Here is a 21337-nt window from a genome sequence, read left to right on the forward strand (position 1 = left end):
GTTTGAAAATTCCCTAAGTGGCCAAATGGGACCCAAGATAGGGACCCAAGATAGGGACCCAAGATAAGGACCACCTGGCAAGTCCAGCAAACTAGGCCAAATGTTAATCAATCTCAACCCTGTAATTCTGTAAACTCCCTGACCCTTATCTCCCAGAGTGACTATCTCCTTTGAGCATCCGCGCCAATTGTTTTATTACAAAGAGTGTTATAAACTTCCCCATGTAGTAAAAAAATGACTGGTAGAGTGTATAGTGACCCATAATTACCAGACGCCTTGTGTTATGTGTAAATCTTGGGGTTTCTGCCTTTAAAAAAAGCCTGTAACCACTGCTTGGGGCTCCCTGTCTGCTCGGGACAGAGAGTCCGTTTGCGCAAACGTCAAATAAACTCCTCTTGCTTGTTGCATCTACTGGTTTGGAGTCTTGGTCTCTGGGGCACCCTCCCATAGACAAAAGTGTCCCAGGAGTCTGGGGTCTTTCAAGCAGAAGTACAAACATGATTTATTCCTGAACAATCAAGCTTCTTGTAGCCTGTTTCTCTCTTCCTATTTTGCTCCCAGATGCCCTGGAGACCCTGGTTTGAAGACATATTCTGTATTGTCAGGTGTGTGAGATAAATGACTTCCTTAGAAGAAAATGTGAATTTGAAGATTGAAATTGAGAAGGGAAATCAAACTCTTCCATCTTTTTTACTAAGGACCAGAAAACAATGATAATGTCCTTACATGCTGAGATTAAGCAACTTTTGCCACCTGTGGTAATGAATTTAATTTTGATGCTGTTGTGAAATGTATCTGACATGTGTCCTGAACCCTAATTTCTTATTTTCTGAGAGCACCACCTATTCAGAAATTCTGATTTGTGCTGTGAATATTTACTTCCTGTAAAATGTAGTTGATTGGATATTTTGATTTTGTGAAAGCTTGGTTAGTTTGATATTGTTCTCTCATTTAAATTATTAGCAAGTAAAAATGAATTGAACCTGATTAAATGAAGTTCTTTCTGCCCATTTACTCTGGTACAGATTTCTCTGATTTAGGAAATCTACATTTTAAGTCATTCTGGATGCCTCACCAGGTCTGTGTATGTGGATGAGTCAATAAGAATTGCAGACTTTGCCACATTGATTTTGGAGCAAAAAATATCAGCTGGTAACTAAGCAATGATTCAGAAGACAGATGAGGCTGAAGCCATGAGCCCTCCTGCCTGTGTTCAGCTCCAAATCTCTTCTAAAACACCCCTCACTTTCCATGCAGTGGTTACTTTTTCTATCCAAAAAGGTTTCTGGAGCTTCATCTTATGCTGGCCTCCTAGTATGCCAACATGAGGTGAGTCAAAGCAAGCAAGGCAGATGTGGCAGAGGCATTTTTTGGGTCAGATTTGGGGCCTGAAATCTGGGACTGGGCATTGTCCCTCAGCTCTTCAGCTCAAGTCTAAAACCGCTGATCTAAACAGCTGCATATATCAAGTAGATTTAACAGACATCTATTGAATATTTCACCCAGCAGCATCAGAATACACGTTTTTCTCTGCAGAACATAGAACATTTTCCGAAATAGACCACATTTTAGGTCACAAAGGAATCTTGTCCAAATTCAGAAACATTGAAGTTATACCTTGCATTCGCTCACACCACAGGGAATAAAATTAGAACTAAACACCAAAAACCACCAAAGAAAGTCCTGTAACACATGGAGGCTGAACAACACACTGTTGAATCACCAGTGGGTCAGGGAAGAGATTAGAAAGGAAATTCAAATGTTCATGATATTCAACAAAAATGAGCACACAAATTACCAGCTCTTCTGGGACAGAGCGAAGGCAGTACTCAGAGGCGACTTTATAGCTTTGAGTTCTTTCATCAACTAATTGGAGAGATCTAAAACCAACAATTTAATGAGACATCTGAACCTCCTTGAAAAAGACCAGCAAGATAAACACCAATCCAGTAGATGAAAAGAAATAATTAAAATTAAATCAGAATTAAACTAATTAGGATCGAAGAAATCCATAGAAAGAATCAACAAAACAAAGAGGTGTTTCTTCGACAAAATTAACAAAATTGACAGACCCTTAGCAAATCTTATCAGGAAAAGAAGAAAACTCACCCAAATAAACTCAGAGATCAGAATGGAAATATCACCAGAGAAACAACCAAGATTCAGAACATTAAAAGGGAATACTTATGAAAACTATGCTAATAAGTTTGAGAACTTGGCAGAAATGGACCTTTTCATGGCAAATATTGACATGCCGAAACTAAAACAAGATGAGTTAAAACATTTTAACATGCCCATATCAAACATTGAGATAGAAACAGCAATAAGAGAAGTCACATTTAAAAAAGCCCAGGACCAGAAAGATTTGCAGCAGAATTCCACAATGCCTTTAAAGCAGAGCTCACACCAATAGCCCTTCAATGAAATTGAAAGAGAAAGTGCACTACCGAACTCATTCTATGAAGACATCATAACCCTTATCCAAAAACCAGTCAGGGACTCATGAAAAAAAGAGAATTATAGGCCCATTTCTTTGATGAACATTGATGCAAAATTTCTGACAAAATTTTGGCCACTCAACTTCAACAATTCATGCAAAAAATCAAACACCACGATCAGACAGGACTCATTTCAGGGATGCAAACCTGGGTCAATATACGCAAATCAATTAATAAAATTCATCAAATAAATGAGACCAAGGATAAGAACCACATGGTTATCTCAATAGATGCAGAAAAGGCATTTGGCAAGATTCAACACCCATTGATAATGAAGACTCTGGAAAAACTAGTAATCCAGGGAACATTCTTCAATACAATAAAGGCTGTATAGGACAAACCTACAGCCAGCATTATACTTAATGGTGAAAAACTAAAGCCATTTCCTCGTAAATCAGGAACAAGACAAGGATGTCCATTCTCGCCACTCCTCTTTAATCTAGTATGAGAATGCCTAGATACAGCAAAAACAAGATTCAAACATAAAATGGAAAGATGATGTAAAATTCTCCCTCTTTGCAGATTGAATGATTTTGTATTTAAAGAATGCCACTGACTCCACTCCCAAATTATTCAAGCTCATTCAAAACTTGGGCAAAGTAACAGGTATAAATTTAACCCTCAAAAATCAATGGCTTTTCTGTATGTCAAGAATGAAAAAAGTTTGGCTGGAATCAGGAAAGCAACTTTATTCATAATAGCTCCACAAAAATGAAACACTTAGGAATTAACTTAACCAAAGAAGTGAAGGACCTCTATGATGAAAACTTTAAAAACCTGAAAAAGGAAATCAAAACAGAACACAAAAAGTGGCAAAAACTCCCAGGCTCCTGGATTGGAAGGATCAACATCATGAAAATGGCAATATTTCCCAAGGCTATCTACAAATTGAATGTATTACCTATCAATATCCCAAATTCATTCTTCAAGGAATAGAAGAGACAATCCAAAAATTCATATGGAACAATAAAAGACCCTGGATAGCATAAAAGATGATTAACAGAAAGAAAAGTGCTGGAGGAATATCAATACCAAATTTCAAACTCTCCTACAACACCATAGTAATCAAAACAACTTGGTAATGGCACAAGAACAGACCTCAGGACCAATGGAATAGAAATGACATCATCCTGATGTCAGAATTTAGAATTGACATCATCCTGATGTCAGAAGCCAGTTGTTTCACACGTTTTCCTCTCCTGTGAAAGTCCTGAGTCTCAACCAAGAAGAGGAATTCAAAGGCAACCCTATAACCATAGGAATAGGTTGTCATCCATGTCAGCAAAGTTATACCTGTCACCATATTTAGTAAAATACACAATACCTCCATGAAATAGAGACAAAATAAGGAGAAGAAATTCACCGAACACAAGATTCTCTACACACATGTGTATCAATATAGATCGTACGTTTAAATTATGAATTCAAGACTATAGTGGACCACCTTGGCAATCAATGTCAGATCCTAGGAATAGCTTAGCTCATTAGTTGCTCACAGGTTAGTGTGTTCACCTTGGCTTATAGGCGAATTGGTCGTACTAGGACCTGAGTTAAGATCCCAGCACTACCAACAAACGGATGGTGGAGTAAGAAGCCAAGTGTGAAACTTGTTTTCCTTTTCTCTGAATATCCTGGGTGATTTTGAGAATCCTGGCATGATGGAGAACATTTCTACAAATCTAGATGCTCTGTGATAGGATGTCATCAGTGTAATAAATTAAAGGGGTTTCATCTTAGTACAATCAATGGTAAATAAATGAATGAAACAAAAAATACCAGAACAACCACACCAAACATGTATGGACTGAACATCTATAGGTAAGTATAAATCCTATCTTTACAATGTATATAAATAGTATGTTTCCAGGGCTGGGGCTTGAATTCAAGACTAGTGAACAGGCCTAACTTTCTTTCTTTCTTTTTTTTTTTTGTTGGTCATGGGCCTTGAACTCTGGGCTTGGGCGCTGTCCCTCAGCTCTTCAGCTCAAGGCAAGCGCTCTACCACTTGAGCTACATCGCCACTTCTGGTTTTCTAGTGGTTTATTGGAGATAGGAGTCTCACGGTCTTTCCTGCCCTGGCTGGCTTTGAACCGCAATTCTCAGATCTCAGCCTCCTGAGTAGCTAGGATTACAGGCGTGAGCCACCGGCGCCCGGCTGTGAACAGGACCAACTTTCTTATGTTCAAACACGGTGATTTTCCCCTTCATCCACTTTGCTGCAGATTTACCCAGATCCTGAGTTCAAATCCAAAGCCTGGAAGAATAAACAGTGTGAATTGCAAGCCAGGGAGAGTAATTTATTTTACTTTTCTCAATATGGCGCTTGAATTCAGGTTGTGGCAACTCTGCCTCAGCTTTGATCACCCTAGTCTGGGTTTCAGCCACTAGACCTACAGCTCCTCCTGGGATCCTAGACCCCCAGGTCTTGCATGGAAAGCAATGCACAGAAAAAATATGGCCATTTTATGGTTACTTCCTTTGCATGGTGACCCTCATGGGTCTGAATGACACTGTTGCAAAGGGTACTTCACCTTGCATTGCTGAAGGCTGCCAGAATATCAGGGAAGCCATAGGCCCACGTGGCAACATAGGCCCTGATTTCGAATCCCTGTCCTGACACCAACGAATGGCCAGAGATAAAGAAAATGGTTCCCATCCATAGGATTAACGATGGAATATTGTCAATGTCACGGTTGAATGAACTGATCATGAATGATGCTCCTATAAAATTAGACAGCATCATTTCAGGAGGCTGATTGATTTGATTTAATATTTATGAAGCATTGAAAGAATATTATTACTTAAAGGAAAGCAATAATTTCAGAACACTGATTTCATTAATAGTTTAAGGATGAAAACAATTAATTAATTACATTACATTAATTACATTAATTACATGGAGGCATAATTAATACCCAGGGATTTGAAGGAATGTAGTCTATATAACTGAATATTGTATAGACATCTCTGACACTCTATAAAGATATATATTTATTAGCATACTGCCATCTGCATGTCAATCTTTTCTTATTTGGTCACCCCTCGGGCTTGATCTGAGGTCCTGGGAACAGCCTGTCAGCAAAATTTGTCCTAGGATGGCATGCTAACACTCACGCATTCATGAATTGGGCCTTGTAGGCTTGTAGGTCTTGAGTTCAGATGCCAGCACTACCAAAAATGAATTGTGGAGTAAGAAGATGATAGTGACACATGTTTTCCTTTTTATGAAAGTCCTGTATGTCAGGTATGAAGTGGAATACATATGCAGACCTATATCCTGTGTAATCAATGTATTCAATGTTTTATATTCCATAATAGTCAATAAAATAAATGGTCAATACATGAAAAAATAAAAAAAATAAAGTAATTACACTGAATGCAATATGGAGTCAACATATGTATATAAATATAAATCATGTATGTAAATTGTACATGAATAGGATGTTTTCTAGTGGTGTAGATCTATTTGAGGCATAAGGAACAGAACTGAATTTCTTGACTTTAAGGCGGCCAGCTTCCCATTCCCACACAGTGCAATAGAGTTACCAAGACATTGAGTTTCAATCCCAGTCCTGGCAGAAAAATGGTACCTTTGCAGTATGTGAGGCCCAATTCTTAGGCATTTCATTATGCCTCAATTTTATGAATGTGATTGTTTAACTGCTTAATAAAGAATTAACTAAAATTGATCAGTGTCCTATAATATAATTGTGTATAACTTTATCCTGGAATCATTCAAGAGCTGCCCATTCAATCATGACATACATCACATTCCATTGGTACTCATATGGATAGGAATGAATTCCATAGGCTCTCCAGCCATTTGGAGGTGGCAGGACCAGGATTCGAACTGTGGGCTCCAGCTCCCTCCACTTCAACCTGGGGATAGGGTACTCACCGTTCTGTCCAAGAATATCAGCAAGACCAATGATTAGATAGGTACCAGTGGCTCTCAGCAGTCCTCCTTGATACTTACAAGGCTGTGATGGGAGGATCATGGTCAAAGTCAGCCTAATCAGGAAAGTTCCTGAGACCTTTTTCCAACTTCAGTGCCAACAAAGCCAGAAGCCCAAGGCTCCAGTGTGGAGGGCGAGCCTTGAGCAAAAGCAGTGCACAGACTGTGCCCAGATCCTTAGTTCAAGGTCCGGGTCTGGCAACAAACAGACATATACAACAATCTGTGCAGCCATCTGCCTAAAGCAGGTCACCCTCTTGTCTCCAACTGAATTGGACATTGGTCCCTGGGATAAGGGCTGGGGGAGCCGCTGTCTTCTTGACTCAGCCCATGCTGCTTGCATCACAGAACTCTGGCCACACCCCCATTCTTTCATGGTTATTTCTGACCAATGGGATACAAGAATGGTGACCACGCCCACATTCCATGCTGCCTAGTAGCACCCTGGATTCCCTCTGTTAGTTTACAACACTACCAGCAATTGAGGAAGGTAGAGGTGGCTAAGTGGTGAGGAAGAGACTCAAGCAACTTTGGAGTATAGTAGGAAATTGAGATGCCTGCCCGCACCCCAGCTCCCTCCTCCCCTTCCCAAGTTGCAGGATTTTAAACCTCAGGCAATGGTGCACTGCCAACCAGGCCTAAAGCCCTGACCTGGTCCCTGGCCCTGGTTCTCTGCTCTTGGTCCATGTGTTTCGCTGCCATTGCTTCTTGCCCCACCTGGAGCAGCCTCCAGCAGCTTTTCCCAGCAACACAGGTGAGTGGCTTCCCCCAAATCACAACTAACTGTGATCAGACACCCCTCCTTGGGCACCATGACCCATGCTTGTTTCCTCACCCTGGCTCTGAGGAGCCATCTTTCTGTCTTGGGCATTTCTGAAACAGAGACTCAATATATGCTCTGATTGGACTGGATCGAAGTCTTCCTATCTGGGAAAGGTATGCTCTACCAGGCCTGGCCCTCTGTAGTTGGGATGGTAACCATGTAGCACCATGCTCAGTCATCGATTTAGATGGATTATCCCAAGCTTTTGGTCCACAGCAGCCAATTCTTGACCACAGGTGAAGCTCTGGGAAGGGTCACAACCATCAGAACTCATTCTCCTCACAGGACAGTTTGAGGAAACAAGGGATTTATACAGAGGGAATCTCTGGAGCATGGCTTGGCATGGAGGGAGTGGCATTCAGAGAAGGTTCTCTGCAATTCTGTGAGCAAATGACAGGAAGATACCCACAAAGGGCTCAGGTGGGGCCAGTTATTAATCATGCAACAGCTGGGGATTTTGAAACAAAACATGGGTCTCTTTCATCGTTACCCTATACCCATGAGGATGGGGATCCTTCACTGTGTTTAATTTTGCATCTGGGGAAACCGAGGCACAGAGAAGTCAGGTAACCTCCTTATGACTTCAACTTCACAGGAAGCTCGGCCTGACTTCACTACCATGCTCCCTAGGACAATGGGTGATATTCAATCCGCTTCTTGTGGTAGGGAGTCCAGTTCTTGTCAGTTGTGGGGCTTGAACACTAGGCATGGGCGCTGTTGCTGAGCTCCTCAGCAAAAGGCTAGTGCTCTACTACTTGAGCCCACAGCACCATTTCTAGTTTTCTGGTGGTTCTTTGGAAATAAGAGTCTCAGAGACGTTCCTGTGGGGGCTGGCTATGAACCATGATCCTCATATGTCAGCCTCCAGTGTAGTTAGGATTAGAGTTGTGAGCCACCGGCACCCAACCTAATTTTAATTCTGACTTTTCCCTCTCTCTTTCATAAAAACTGTTTGAATGGGTGCTGGTGAAGGGGGCCCAGCATCCCCATGTGGCTGGAATCCAAGGTGACCGTCTCATTCTGGAGGTGGGCTGTGGGTCAGGAGCTGTCTAGCTCAGCCTGTTGAAACAGCACCCTGAGATAAGCCACACTGTGCCCTGGCTAGATCATGAAATTCATTGTCCATCCAGCCTTACTGGACTTATTGTATTGTATTGCTTTCTACATCATTTTCTAGCACCTGGCCAAACTTATGATACTTAGTTATGGAATGAAAATGTAATGCCTTCTTAAGAAAGTCATTTAGGGCTCTGGGAATGTGGCTTCATGGTATGGTGATTGCCTAGTATTCATGAAACCCTGGGTTCAATTCCTCAGTAACAGAGAAAAAAGAAAAACACTAGAAAGAATACTGGGCCACAAGTGGTAGAGTGCTAGCCTTGAGGAAAAAAATGCTCAGGAATAATTCCCTACCCCTGAGTTTAAGCCCTTGGACTGGCAAAAAAATTAGTAAATGGAAAAGAAAGAACACATACTTGAAATATATAATTGCTCCTTACATACTGACACCTGACAATAGCCCCTAATTCATGTACTTTACTTATGTTAGGATACTGTGTTGAAAAAAGTTTTGTTCATTAAGTCACAGCAATTAATGCCAGGAATGTGCTTGGATGTCCGCTGAAGATTAATTCTGGAAAGTCAAGGATTCCAGCATTTTGTGTCATCACTGCTAATCACAAAGTGAAAAGTAGTCTGCGTGATTTTGAAATCTTTTTGGTCAGTTTTGCCATCAAAAAGGCAGAGGCTAATTAATAGTTATGACAGAAAATAAGGAGTAACTCCGGATGGAAGGAAAAAATGATAGTAAATAAGGTATACCAGAAACTGGTCTAGAGAACCATTTTTGGTTATTGAAGAACTATTTGTCAACTAGGCTTTTCCTCATTGCCTTTAGCATTCTAAATCTCTTAGGCTAGTTCTTAATCTCTGCGTGGTAAATGTATCTCCTTCTATGCTGTTCTTTCATATCTTATCTCCTTTGTTTTCTAAAAATCTCATTCTTTCTATATTTCTCTATGAACATTTCCTGATACTAAATACACCTATACAGATGTCACAGGATGCTAATGTAAGGGTCCCATAGCTCATGATTCATTAATGTAACAAACTGGAAAAGGAGGACATATTTACTGCTACCTCAATTTTTTTGAAAAGCTGCAATGTCATCATTTGGTTAAAATTTCAATTCTTTGTCTACACAGTGTGTCAGTGCACCTAAATGCAAATATGAAATGGGTGCTGGTGGTTTACACCTGTAATCCTAGCTACTCAGGAGTTTGAGACCAGAGGATTGTGGTTCAAAGCCAGCCTTGTCAGGAAAGTCCATGTGAACCTAATCTTCAATTAACCACCAGAAACCAGGAAGTGGTGCTGTAGCTAAAGTGGTAGTGAGGTCAACTTGAACTGAAGAGCGGAGGGTCAGTGCCCAGGATCAGAATTCAAGCCTCAGAACCAACAAAAAAGGTGAAATATGACTTTAAGTTTCCCCAAAAGGAACGACAAGATCAATAATCTTCCCAAGCAAAAAAAATTAATTCCAAAATGATTCAATGCACCTACTTTTGGTGAGTTATGTTATGGAATCTGTGCTGGACATATTCTCTAAAAACAAATCGTTTAGGGATACAGGTGGACCCATTGCAACAATAAGATGTACAAGTCATTATGTCAAAAAATGAACTTTACAACTTTGGTGGGGGGAGGATGGGATGGGGGAAGAGGGAGAGTATGGGAAGGGATGGGAAGGGGAAAAAAAGAAGAGGCAACAATGCTTGATAAGAAATGTACACATTATCTTCCCCGTGTAATTGTAACTCCTCTGTATGGTATTCTCACAATACAAAAGAGAAAAAAATGTCAAATATTAGCTTTACAAAAAACATCTAATATTTCTTCTTTGAAGAGAGATGTCTATACAGTTGATGTCACTTGGCTTTCTTACTATCTTAGTTCGAATCCAACCATGGCAGTAGAGTCTGTCAAACTCTTATCTGTAATTACACAGCATAAAAACCACAAGTGTAATTTTAGTTCAAGCAGCAGAGCTTTGGGGGCAGGTTAGCAGGAAACAAAACTGTTCAGAGACAGGATCCAGCCTAGGAGTTCAAGCCCCATAACCAACACAAACTAAAAAAACAAGCAAATAAAACCCCCAGATATTTCATTGGGACCCTCCTTAAAGGAGTACTGGTCTGAGAAGAGGCTTCTTTTGCTGATCATAATCACTGGATACTTTTTTGGAATCCTTATTCTCTGGAAAATTCAGGACCAAACTAAAGGAATTGATAACTGACTCCTGAAACAAGGGAATCATCTCAGGGGTGAAAATACCATCGATAAGACACTTTAAAGCCTCCATGTCTTTGTTTCTTACCAGTAGAATGGTTTTGGGGGGGTCCAGTCGTGGGCCTGAACTCTGGGCCTGAGCGCTGTCCATCGGCTCTTCAACTCAAGGCTAGCACTCTACAACTTGAGCCACAGCACCACTTCTGGCTTATTTTTGCTTATGTGGTGCTAACGAATCGAACCTGGGCCTCATCCATGCAAGGCAAGTGCTCTACCACTGAGGCAACTTCCCAGTCCCTGCAATAGAACATGTTTTAAACAACGTTATTTCCTTTTGTTCTATGCTGGCTTTCAAATGGCACATTATTTCTTTTTGTAATACTCTCAACTAGGAGTTTACAGAAAAGTTATATATGAGTAAATACACACACGAAAAAGTCAGGGACAGAGTTTCCTACAAGCCTTGGGATTTTTTGAGCAGTAAAAAGGAAAGCACAATTTAACTTGAACTTTGTCAATCCTCTATGTTCCATTCCTTTCCTGGGACCAGTTTCCACATCCAGTAGCAGTTACTTCCAGGAACAATCTACGGTGCTGCCTGAGATATAATGAATGTTTTCTTGCTTCACCGAAAAAACACAAGGACATCCTGCTCTGAGGTTACACGTGTTTCAGAGACAACTTAGTAAAGAGAAAATATGAAATTTATATTGCTTTTAAATACATTTTCCATAAGTATATTGAGTTCAAACTTTGTAAGTTCTCTATGGATTAAGGCGAATTTTAAATGGGAAGAAGATTCTCAGATCATTTTTTTGTGAGTGTATGTGCTGCGCATTATTTGCCAACTGTTCATGAGTTAACAGTAAGGAAACAATAGCAATAATAAGAGAAAGAGAAGTTTTGTGTTTAAGTATAAGGGTTCATAGAAGACTCTACAAATAAGACAACATTGAAACAATAAAGCCAAGTCCAGTATGTAGATTTATGAGAGTGATATAGAGAAAGCATTACTCGTACGTGGAACAGGAAGTATGAGGCCACTCCCTTTCTAAATCATGCTTGCTAATCACGCAACTTTGTAGACAGTAGAATGGAAGCATAATTCTGTTTTCAATGCAAATCAGATATAAGAGCATGGACTTAATTGGAAAAAAAAGATCATCCTGAGAGAGCAGGGATTATACTAGCCATGAACTGGTGGATAAGATCACATTTATTTTCTTTCCTTTACTTATGTATTTTTTGTTAGTGATGGTCTTGGCACTTGAACACTGGGCCTGGGAGCTGTCCCTCTGCTATTCAGCTCAAGGCTAATGCTCTATACTTGAGCCACAGTGCCACTTTCAGTTTTCTTGTAGTTAATTGGAAAAAGAGTCTCCAGGATTTTCTTGCCCAGCCTAGCTTTGAGCCCTGTCCTAAGATCTCACCACCACCCAGCTAAGGATCACATTTCTAACAGTGTACACACAGCATATATAATGTGCATGTTCATCTATCTTTATATGAATTCTTACGTTGAAAATCTAGGCTACAGCTTAGCCTTTACACTCACAAAAATGTTTGTAATTTAAAAGTTGATACTACTGGAGAAATAAAACCTAAGAATGTAAAGGAGTCTGGGAAGTTCCGTATGCATCCAGCCTGGGCAGAACAGTCTTTGAGAAACTATAATTAACCAGCCAAAAGCTGGATTGGAAGCATGGCTCAAGTATTGGAATACCAGCCATGAGCAAGGTTGCTGAATAAGATCTTGACGCTTTTGCATACATACATACAATCATACACATATATACAGAGACACATATATGCACTCACAAATACACATATGAAGCAACTCTCAGAATATGTGGAAAAGGTAGAAAACAATAGAAAATATGTCCTGAGTAAGATTGGAATCAAGTGATAATTTTTAATGTTAGAAAGTCCTCAAGTGAACCTTCTTCAAAAAAGTTTAAGAATATTACATAGATAGGGACCAGAGTCAAGTAATCATTATTAATGGGATCAGGTCCATGGAGGAATGAATCAGAGACTCCTGCAGGTACATCTGAAAATGTTCATATTCTGTGTCAAATGTTATAACATCTTTGAAAAGAGTATATGAACACTCTGAGCAGTATAGTGGATAATATTACTGGAGAAGTTCAGAATTGCTAGTCTGTATCTCGATTAAATAAACCAAGAAACTATGGAGGGGAAATGTGATACAAGGCTAGAATTCTAGCACTCAGACCAAGACAGGAGATTAGATAGTGGAATTACACAGTGATACCTTCCCTGGACCAGGTAGTATAATTTTGTCTTAATAAAACAAACCAAACAAGAAAGGAATACGCAGTTCGAAGTTTGGGCTAATATTGTCATTATATTTTGAGAAGTCATTTCCTGTTGAAATGAAACTCATATATAATCCTCAGTTGTGTTTTAAATGTTCTCTTCATTACAGAACATTCTTAGATGCAAAATGGCTCATGATTCCCATCCAAAATTTGAAAAAGTAAGTAATCATCATTCTGATAGATTCCAAGGATAGGATGAAGGATTACAAAAGCTTAAGCCTGGAGAAATAGCAAAGTTAATCTAATGTAGGACTATGTAGATCTTGCTAAATTAGAGTTTAAATTTAAAATAAACATTTTGGTTTTGTTTGTAATTTCATATTCTATAGGATACTACAAAATTCTTTTAAGTAGAGGGTTTAATTGATAAAGTTACAAATGTTTCTTGCAATCTATTTGCCTAGAATATTCTTTCATGAGAATTAGAACTCAGTTAATAGATAATACCAACACTTCATGTATAAAATGAAAATGTGAATAATGTAGACAGAGTTGGCAAAAAATGGATGATATTAATTTATAAATTTAGAAAAGACGATTTTTTGAGGTTTTGGTATAACATGGTATGAAGAGAATAATTGTGTGTCATCTGTCTTCTACCTGTATGTAACACAGGTAGCAATTTCCTTAATAACGTCTTCTGTATACAGTGAGAAAACTGCTAGGTTTGGGATTTGTTTTTTTTGTTTGTTTATTTTATTAGTTTGACCTAGGGCTTGAACTCGGGGACTAGACACTGTCTCTGAGCCTCTTTGTGCGCAAGGCCCATGCCCTACCACTTCAATCTCAGCTCACTTGTGTCTGGCTTTTGCTGGAAAGTTTATTGGAGATAAGAATCTAGAGAACCTTCCTGCCTCGGTGGGCTTTTGTCAACGTCTAGTGCGTTGGAGTCCCTGGGTAAGGGTAACAAAATCACCAGGACACAGGGGATGCAGAGTGCAAACAGCAATTGCCACTGCATGCTGTGCTTTATTGTTAGTGGTATTTAATGACAAGCAAGCATGATCTTTGCCAAGATTTGGTCAGAAGACATTGACACAAAAATTTCAACAGATACATTTTTACTTGACCTATGAGACAATGTCTTGATATATTATTATCTAAACTATTTTAGAGCATGTTCAAACCAATCAGGAAAATGCTTGACCAGCTGGTCAACTATGATTAAGCAATCAGAAGAGCTACTTCCTCAGCTCCCAGGAGTCTGTGACATGTGTTTTGAGATAGGGAGAGAGAACATTTTCCCTCTCTAGCCCGGCATGCCAAGAACTTTCCTAATACTCAAACACAGTCCTCAGATAATCCTGAGGCCGGAGTCTGCACCATTCTGCCCCTTCAACATAGACCCTGAGTCTTCACAATTTCCTTCTTTTTTCTTTTGTTTTAAAAGTAAAGCTTTCCACAGAGTTATCATAGACGCTTGCATTGGTTTCATAAATATCAAATATAACAGTACAAGTGCAAACAAAATAATAACAACCATAATTTCCACACCACTAGCAGTATGTGAAATGCTTTGTAGTATTTCTTTTGGATCCAACCCTTCCAATTGTTTAATAAATGCATCAGCAATATTAGAAGCATCATCATTTGTAAATTGTTTACCAAAAATATCATGTACATCAAATTGTAACTGAGCAATCAATTGAGCAGCAGTAGAATTTCCATATAAATATTGCTGTATTACATTCTAATCATATATATATATATATATTATATTTTACATTAGTAATGCAAAGGGTAGTAAAATTGCAATCACATTTTAACAATAACTTTTTTTCACAACCAATAACTTGTTTCCTAACCATCCCACTGTCTGTTTAAGAAAATTAATCTGTGTTTGTAATAGAGTATCATTTTCTACCTGTGAGACCCACAATTCATGTGAATCCCGGTGACATTCTTCCACAATGTGCTAATTTGTAAGGAAGTGTGTAGGGCAATTCCAGACACCGCAGCAAAAGTGGTAATAGCAATTAAGTTTAAGATGACAGCTACCATGGCTCCAATCATGCACTATGTACATTGTAGTAGTTTGGTAAAAAATTCAATAACAACACTATCCAAAGGATTTTGGGACCATTCTCTTCCTAATTTAACAGTAGCCAAATATGAGTTCTTTGTTGTAATATCATGGTACTATACTGCCATTAAAATTAAGAGAGGAATTAATGCAAGAACACAGGCGACAATTAAAACAAGAAATAGTAGGAGAAAATGTATAATTTCCCACTAAAAATGCATAAGGCAGAGGTACACAAGCAGTTGCATCATAAGATTTGTACAAAGTAAAATTATAAGTGGATGCAGAGTTCACCGTCCCTGAAAACGATCCATTTGATAGCATCATGGGTTTCAGCGCCGCTGCGACCTTCCAAAGATGAGTCTGAACAGCACTGGGTGCAGCCATGAAAGCCCATAGAGCATCTGCAAAGCCTCCATCTCCCTAGGCCATCAATTGAGCTCCAGTAAGCTATCCATTAATGGCTTCCGGCATCCTAGTAACATTTGATAAATCACATCTGGTAATATTCCATTCTGAACATGTGTTAATAAACTGTCCAAAAGGTCCTCAATTAATAAAATTATTGAACATTTTCCCAAATGTTCCTCTACCCTCTTGCCACACAAAAGGCTGATATTTTAAATCAATATAAGTAAAATCAGGGCACATAGGTAAGGATAACTCGCCATCAGTGACACTTTCCCAGCTACTATTAATGGCCAAGTAGTTAATTGGTGCAGCTGTGTTTTAGAATTGGAAGTGCGTTTCCCAGGTAAAACCCAATGTTGCCAATTCATTACTAAACATGGAGGAGGCCCCAGAAAAACAGGCAAGGAATGAGTATAGTAAGTAAAATTTAAAAAGGTACCATCATCTTTATTGCAAAATGTGAAATTATTCCAAGGAGGAGATAAAACAGCAGGAACAGTATAGACTGTTATATACATGTCTCCCCAAACAACAGGTTCCAATAAAGGAGGGTTAGGAACAAAGTCCCAATAACTTACATTAGCATTAGCATGGACAGAGTTTACAATAAGCAGGGCACATGGCCAGGAACAAGTTCTCAGCCGTGACAGGTTTACCATTAAATTGTAACATCTTTTGTCCTTCTCCAGTCAACTTTTTAACCTGCCCCCAGGTGGGCAGTGGGGATTTCTTTTTCCTCAACTGGTGGCGGATTCCTTGCAAGATATGGGGCTGTCCTCACTGGGCCACGTCTGTATCCATCAGGCAGGAAGCTAGTATTGTTTGCCATCCTGTGTAGACACAAAACCTTATCCTTGCCCCTTATGTAATAATGTTCCTAGTTGCCATTCTGCATCCAATGCAATCTTATTCCATACGGGAGCATTTAAATAAGGTTTTTGTGATATTTGCTCAAAATGGCGCTCAGCTCTAGTTAAAATATCTCCTTGTGGTTAGTTTAAAAAATTAAGAACATAAAGAGCTTGATGTAAAATTATTTTAGGATTTTGCATGGAATACCACAAAATATCCATACTTTCATCCAACCTTTTCCTCATTTTAATTTTTTTCATTTGTTGTTTTAGTGTGCCATGAACACATTCAATAATGGCTTGTCCTTGGGGGTTAATTTCTATTCCTGTAATATGTACCACATCATAAAGTTCACAAAATCTTTTAAATCTGATACTTTTATTGGCTGGTCCACGTCAGTCTTCATTTTGGCAGGCACTCCCATAATGGCAAAATCTTCCAATAAGTGTTCTATTACATGGTTAACAGTTTCTCCCATAAGGGCAGAAGCCCAAATAAATTTGTAATACGTACCTATTGTAACATGTACAAAGGAAAAACAGCCAAAGGCTTATACATGGATTATATCCATTTGCCAGAGCTCTATAGGTTGTAATCTGGGAGGATTTACTCCAGCAGGTACAACTCTCAAAGCATTGGTCTGCAGATAGGACACCTTTTTATAATTTGTTTACCTTGAGAATAAGGTATTTTATAAAGCATATGTAAATAGCTAGAATTTGTATGTAAATGAGAATGATCCTGTTTAGCAGAACAAAATTAATTTATCAACCTGATTATTGCCATATACAAGGTACCCAGGTAAGGAAGAGTGAGCTCTAATGTGAGCTACAAACACTTTGGCATTACGTTGTTGCAGTGATGCTTGTAATTGTTTAAATAATTGGTTTAGCTGGGGTTTAGATGAATGTGTAACTGCAGTGACTATATTACTCACAACTCCTACAGCTTAGGCAGAATCAGTAACAATATTAACATCTCCCACAAAATCTTGTAACACCTTAATAATAGCAAAAAGTTCATTTTGTTGAACTGATGCTTAAGTAGTTCTTTGTACCCAATATTTATTTGTTGTCTAATAGCACTTTTTGTTTTGGAGCCATCTGTAAAAACAGTAATAGCAGTTGAAATAGGGGCCTTGGTAATTATATTATTAATGATAAGTTGTTGTTTACCCAAGCAATCCCACAATCTACCTTTGGGAAAAATGATAGGAAAATTGCCCAGTAAAATTTACTAATGCTCTTTGTAGCATTTCAGACAGGTTTAACAAATATTTTACTTGGTCTTTTGGCAAAGGAAAGATGATTTCAAATAAATCATGCCCTGATAGGATAAATACCAGTTGCCTGGCCTGTTGAATAATAACTGCCAACTGTTGTTCATAAGGCATAATATTTTTTGTAAATCTATGCCGTGTATAAATCCATTCTAATGGTAGCTCATTTTGTCTTATAATTCTTGTTGGGTATTTTCATGTATCTAAAATATATAAATTTATGAGTTGAATAAGCGTTACTCGATGTAAAAACTTTTTTTATTCTCTGTTCTACAAATTGTATTTCTCTTTCAGCTTCCTTAGTTAAAGTTCTTTTGCTATGTCAATCAGGCTCCCTTTGTAACATTGAAACAAATTATGTAATAGATAAGTAGGAATTCCTAATGCTGGTAGCATGCAAATAATATTTCCTAGTAACTTTTGAAAATCATTTAATATATGTAATTGATCACGTCGTAAAGATATTTTTTGAGTTGTCACTGTTTGTCTACAAACAATATATCCTAAATATTTTACCACCGTATCTTTTTGTATTTTTTCAGGTGCTATTATTAATCAAAAATCTTTAAATATAAAGTGTAAACACTGTAACACCATTTCTAATTCTGTTATATTTGGTCCTCCAAACAAAATATCATCCATATAATGAAAAATATAAATGTGAGGCCATTTTTGTCTAACAGGTTTTAAGGCTTATCAACATATATCTGACACATAGTTGGAGAATTCATCATTCCTTGGGGCAACACCTCCCATTGGAAGCGCTGATGAGGGGTTTGATGATTTATTTGTGGTAAAGAAAAGGCAAATCTTTTACAATCTTTACATGTACAGGAATGGTTAAAAAAAAAAGCAATCTTGTAAATCTATTACTATTATTGGCCAATTTTTAGGAAGCATGGCAGGCGACGGTATACCAGGTTGTAAAGCCCCCATAGGGTACATGGATGCCTTACCTCCTCATAAATCAGTCTGCAATCTTCATTTCCCTGACTTCTTTTTAATAACAAATATTGGAGAATTCCATGTTGACATAGAAGGCTCAATATGTCCTTTGGTTAACTGTACTGCAACTAATTGATGAGCTGTTTCTTATTTTTCTTTAGATATAGGACATTGTTCAATCCAAAGAAGTTCCTCAAATTTCCCTAATATCTTTATGGGCTCCATCTAAAAATGTTAAAATTGAATATAAGCTCCCCATTGTTCCAGTACATCTCTACCAATTATGTTAACTGGAACTTCCATAATATAAGTTTTAAGGATAGCTCTCTGTCCGTCTTCTGAGGTTATAGTAACATATGACACTGTTTGTCCTATAAAATTTACAGGAGTATTGCTAACTCCTTTAATATTACAGGGGATTATTTTATATAATAAATGATTAGGCCATTCATGAGTTTTAATAATTGTAATATCTGAGCCAGTATCTATTAGTCCTGTCAATATCTTTTCCTGAATATTAATCTTAATCTTAGGCTGCATTTTAGTAATATGAGTAGTCCAAAACACATTTTGTTGGTTAGTACTTTCAAATCCCCCAATGTGGAGTGTAAATGACTTTCCAATAGATATATATGATAATAACAAGATTTGAGCAATTCATTCTCCCTTTTTAAAGGAAATATGTGCAGCAGCTGACATTAAAAATTTTATTTCCCCAATATAGTCAGCATCAATAATTCCTAAATATATTAAAACTCCTTTTGCATTAAGACTGGATCTACAGGTCAATAGGCCAAATGTTCCTTCAGGTAAAGGCCCATAAATTCCAGTAGGATATTTTTGTGGCTTATCACCACCTTTCAAAATAAAATCTTTTAAGGCTGGTATGTCCACTGCGGTGCTGTGGGCTGTGGCAGGAAGAAGGGAAAAAATGGTTGGCTGCCCTCCATTATTAATCCTGGGCCCCGGGGCTGTCCCAATGGAGACTTTCCCTGCATAGGGTAAGCATCTTTTATAGGAATTCCTTTATTGTCTATTTTTGATCAAAACTCCCTTGCCCAGTGCTTCCATTTTTTACATTTAGGGCAAATTCCTGGTCCTCTCTTGTTAACGTCAGTAGCCTTTTTGACCCTATCCAAAACACTTTAGAGGGTTTTGTTTGCAAGCATGCCAGGTTAGTGGCCATAGATTTAGCAAATACCTGCATACACCTGGATTCAGATGTAACGTCTTTGCAGTCCCTTAAATATGTATTCACATCCCCAGATTCTTTAATACGCAATAGGGTCCGTCTACAGTCCTCATTAGCATTCTCATAAGCCAACATGTGTAGCAGTTGTTGCCCTGCAGCCTCTACCACAACAGTACATTCCAAGGTCAATTTCAATCGTGATAAAAATTCAACATAGGGTTGATTAGGTTTTTTAATTTCTTTAGTCCAAAAGCCATAATGCTCTCCTACTGGTCAAATCCTTTCCCATGCCTCAATACCAATGTCTCTTAACTCCTCATGGATCTCTTCAGGAGAGTTCACTTACATATGAGCATCCGCATATTGTTCTGTTCCACTTAACATGGGAAAGGTTATGATCTGCAGGTGTGGATTACTGCTCTGTGCATTTTGTTTAGCCCTTTTTGTACATAACTCAGTAAACCACATTTGCCATTGTAGGTATTTCGGTTTCTTAAGCAAGGCTCTACAAAGCATCTTCCAATCCTAGGGAGCAAAATTATTGTAATGTCAGGCAAGCCCATTAAGCAATTCCTTAACATAATGAGACTGAGGACTGTTAGGTTTTTAAAAAGAGGAAGCTGAGTAAGAACAGCACCACGAACGTGGTATTCAGGTAAGGGGTAGTTTTATTCAGTAGACCTACTGGGACCAGGCAAGGTTGGAACTCCACGAGGCTGGGAAAAGCCTAGGAAAGAGAGAGCTGGGAAAGAGAGAGGAAAGAGAGAGAAGAGAGAGCTAGAAAAGAGCAGCAAGAGAGCAGAGAGCTAGAAAAGAGCGCGAGAGAGCAGAGAGCTAGAAAAGAGAAGCAAGAGAACAGAGAGCTAGAAAACAACAGTGAGAGAGCAGAGAGAGAGAGAGCAGATTGCTAGAAAAGAACAGTGAGAGAGCTAGAAAAGAGCAGAGAGCAGAGAGAGCTAGAAAACAGCAGCAAGAGAGCACCTCTGGGTCTGGGCTAGGCATTATCTAGGGTATGGGCGGAGAAAGGTGTGGCCACATCAAATTCAGATGTGATCTCAACGGATGCAGATGTGACCTCTTCCAGGAGTCCCAGTTGCATAGGTAATGCAGGTACTGGGTGGAGACTTTGCTGCGAGGAGGGTGGAGTCTGCTCACCATCCTGTAGCAGACCTTATATTCCAGCCTTTTAATAATCATAAAATAGGGCATGGATTCTCTCGGGCTACTTCCTGCTGACAAGGGGGCATCGACAATAGGGGTAAAAGGCTGGAATTTGGTCCCCTCCCAGAGAAGGCAGTGAGCAGCAGTGGTACCTTGGTGGCATGAGTCCTTAGATGAAGCCTGGAGAAGTCTGATGAGCATTGAGAGGCTGGAAAAAAATACTCCAGAGCAAATAAATGGCAAGAGGAAGGACTTGGGGCTGAAAATGTAGAAATGTCCCTAGATACTTCTGACATCTGGCGACTAGGTAGAGAAGTCAGGTGACAAAGGCAAGAATATAAATTCCTGTTTAGTTAATAGGTAGACAGGTATAAACATTTGATGGGCAGGCTTCTTACTTCCACTGACCTCCTGGCTCTGGTAAATTTTGAAAGGGCAGGCACAAAGTAGCTGATGTGACATCTCCTCTTACTCCTCTCCATGTTCCCTTGTTCCCCAGACTGGCTGAGTCTAGGTGCTCATTGCTGGGATGGCTTGCCCAAGTTGGTATTCAAGGAGGCTTGAACAC

The sequence above is a fragment of the Dipodomys merriami genome, unplaced genomic scaffold, assembly GCF_024711535.1.
Source record: "Dipodomys merriami isolate MVZ:Mamm:240054 unplaced genomic scaffold, mDipMer1.0.p SCAF_1519, whole genome shotgun sequence".
In the NCBI taxonomy this organism is placed as follows: domain Eukaryota; kingdom Metazoa; phylum Chordata; class Mammalia; order Rodentia; family Heteromyidae; genus Dipodomys; species Dipodomys merriami.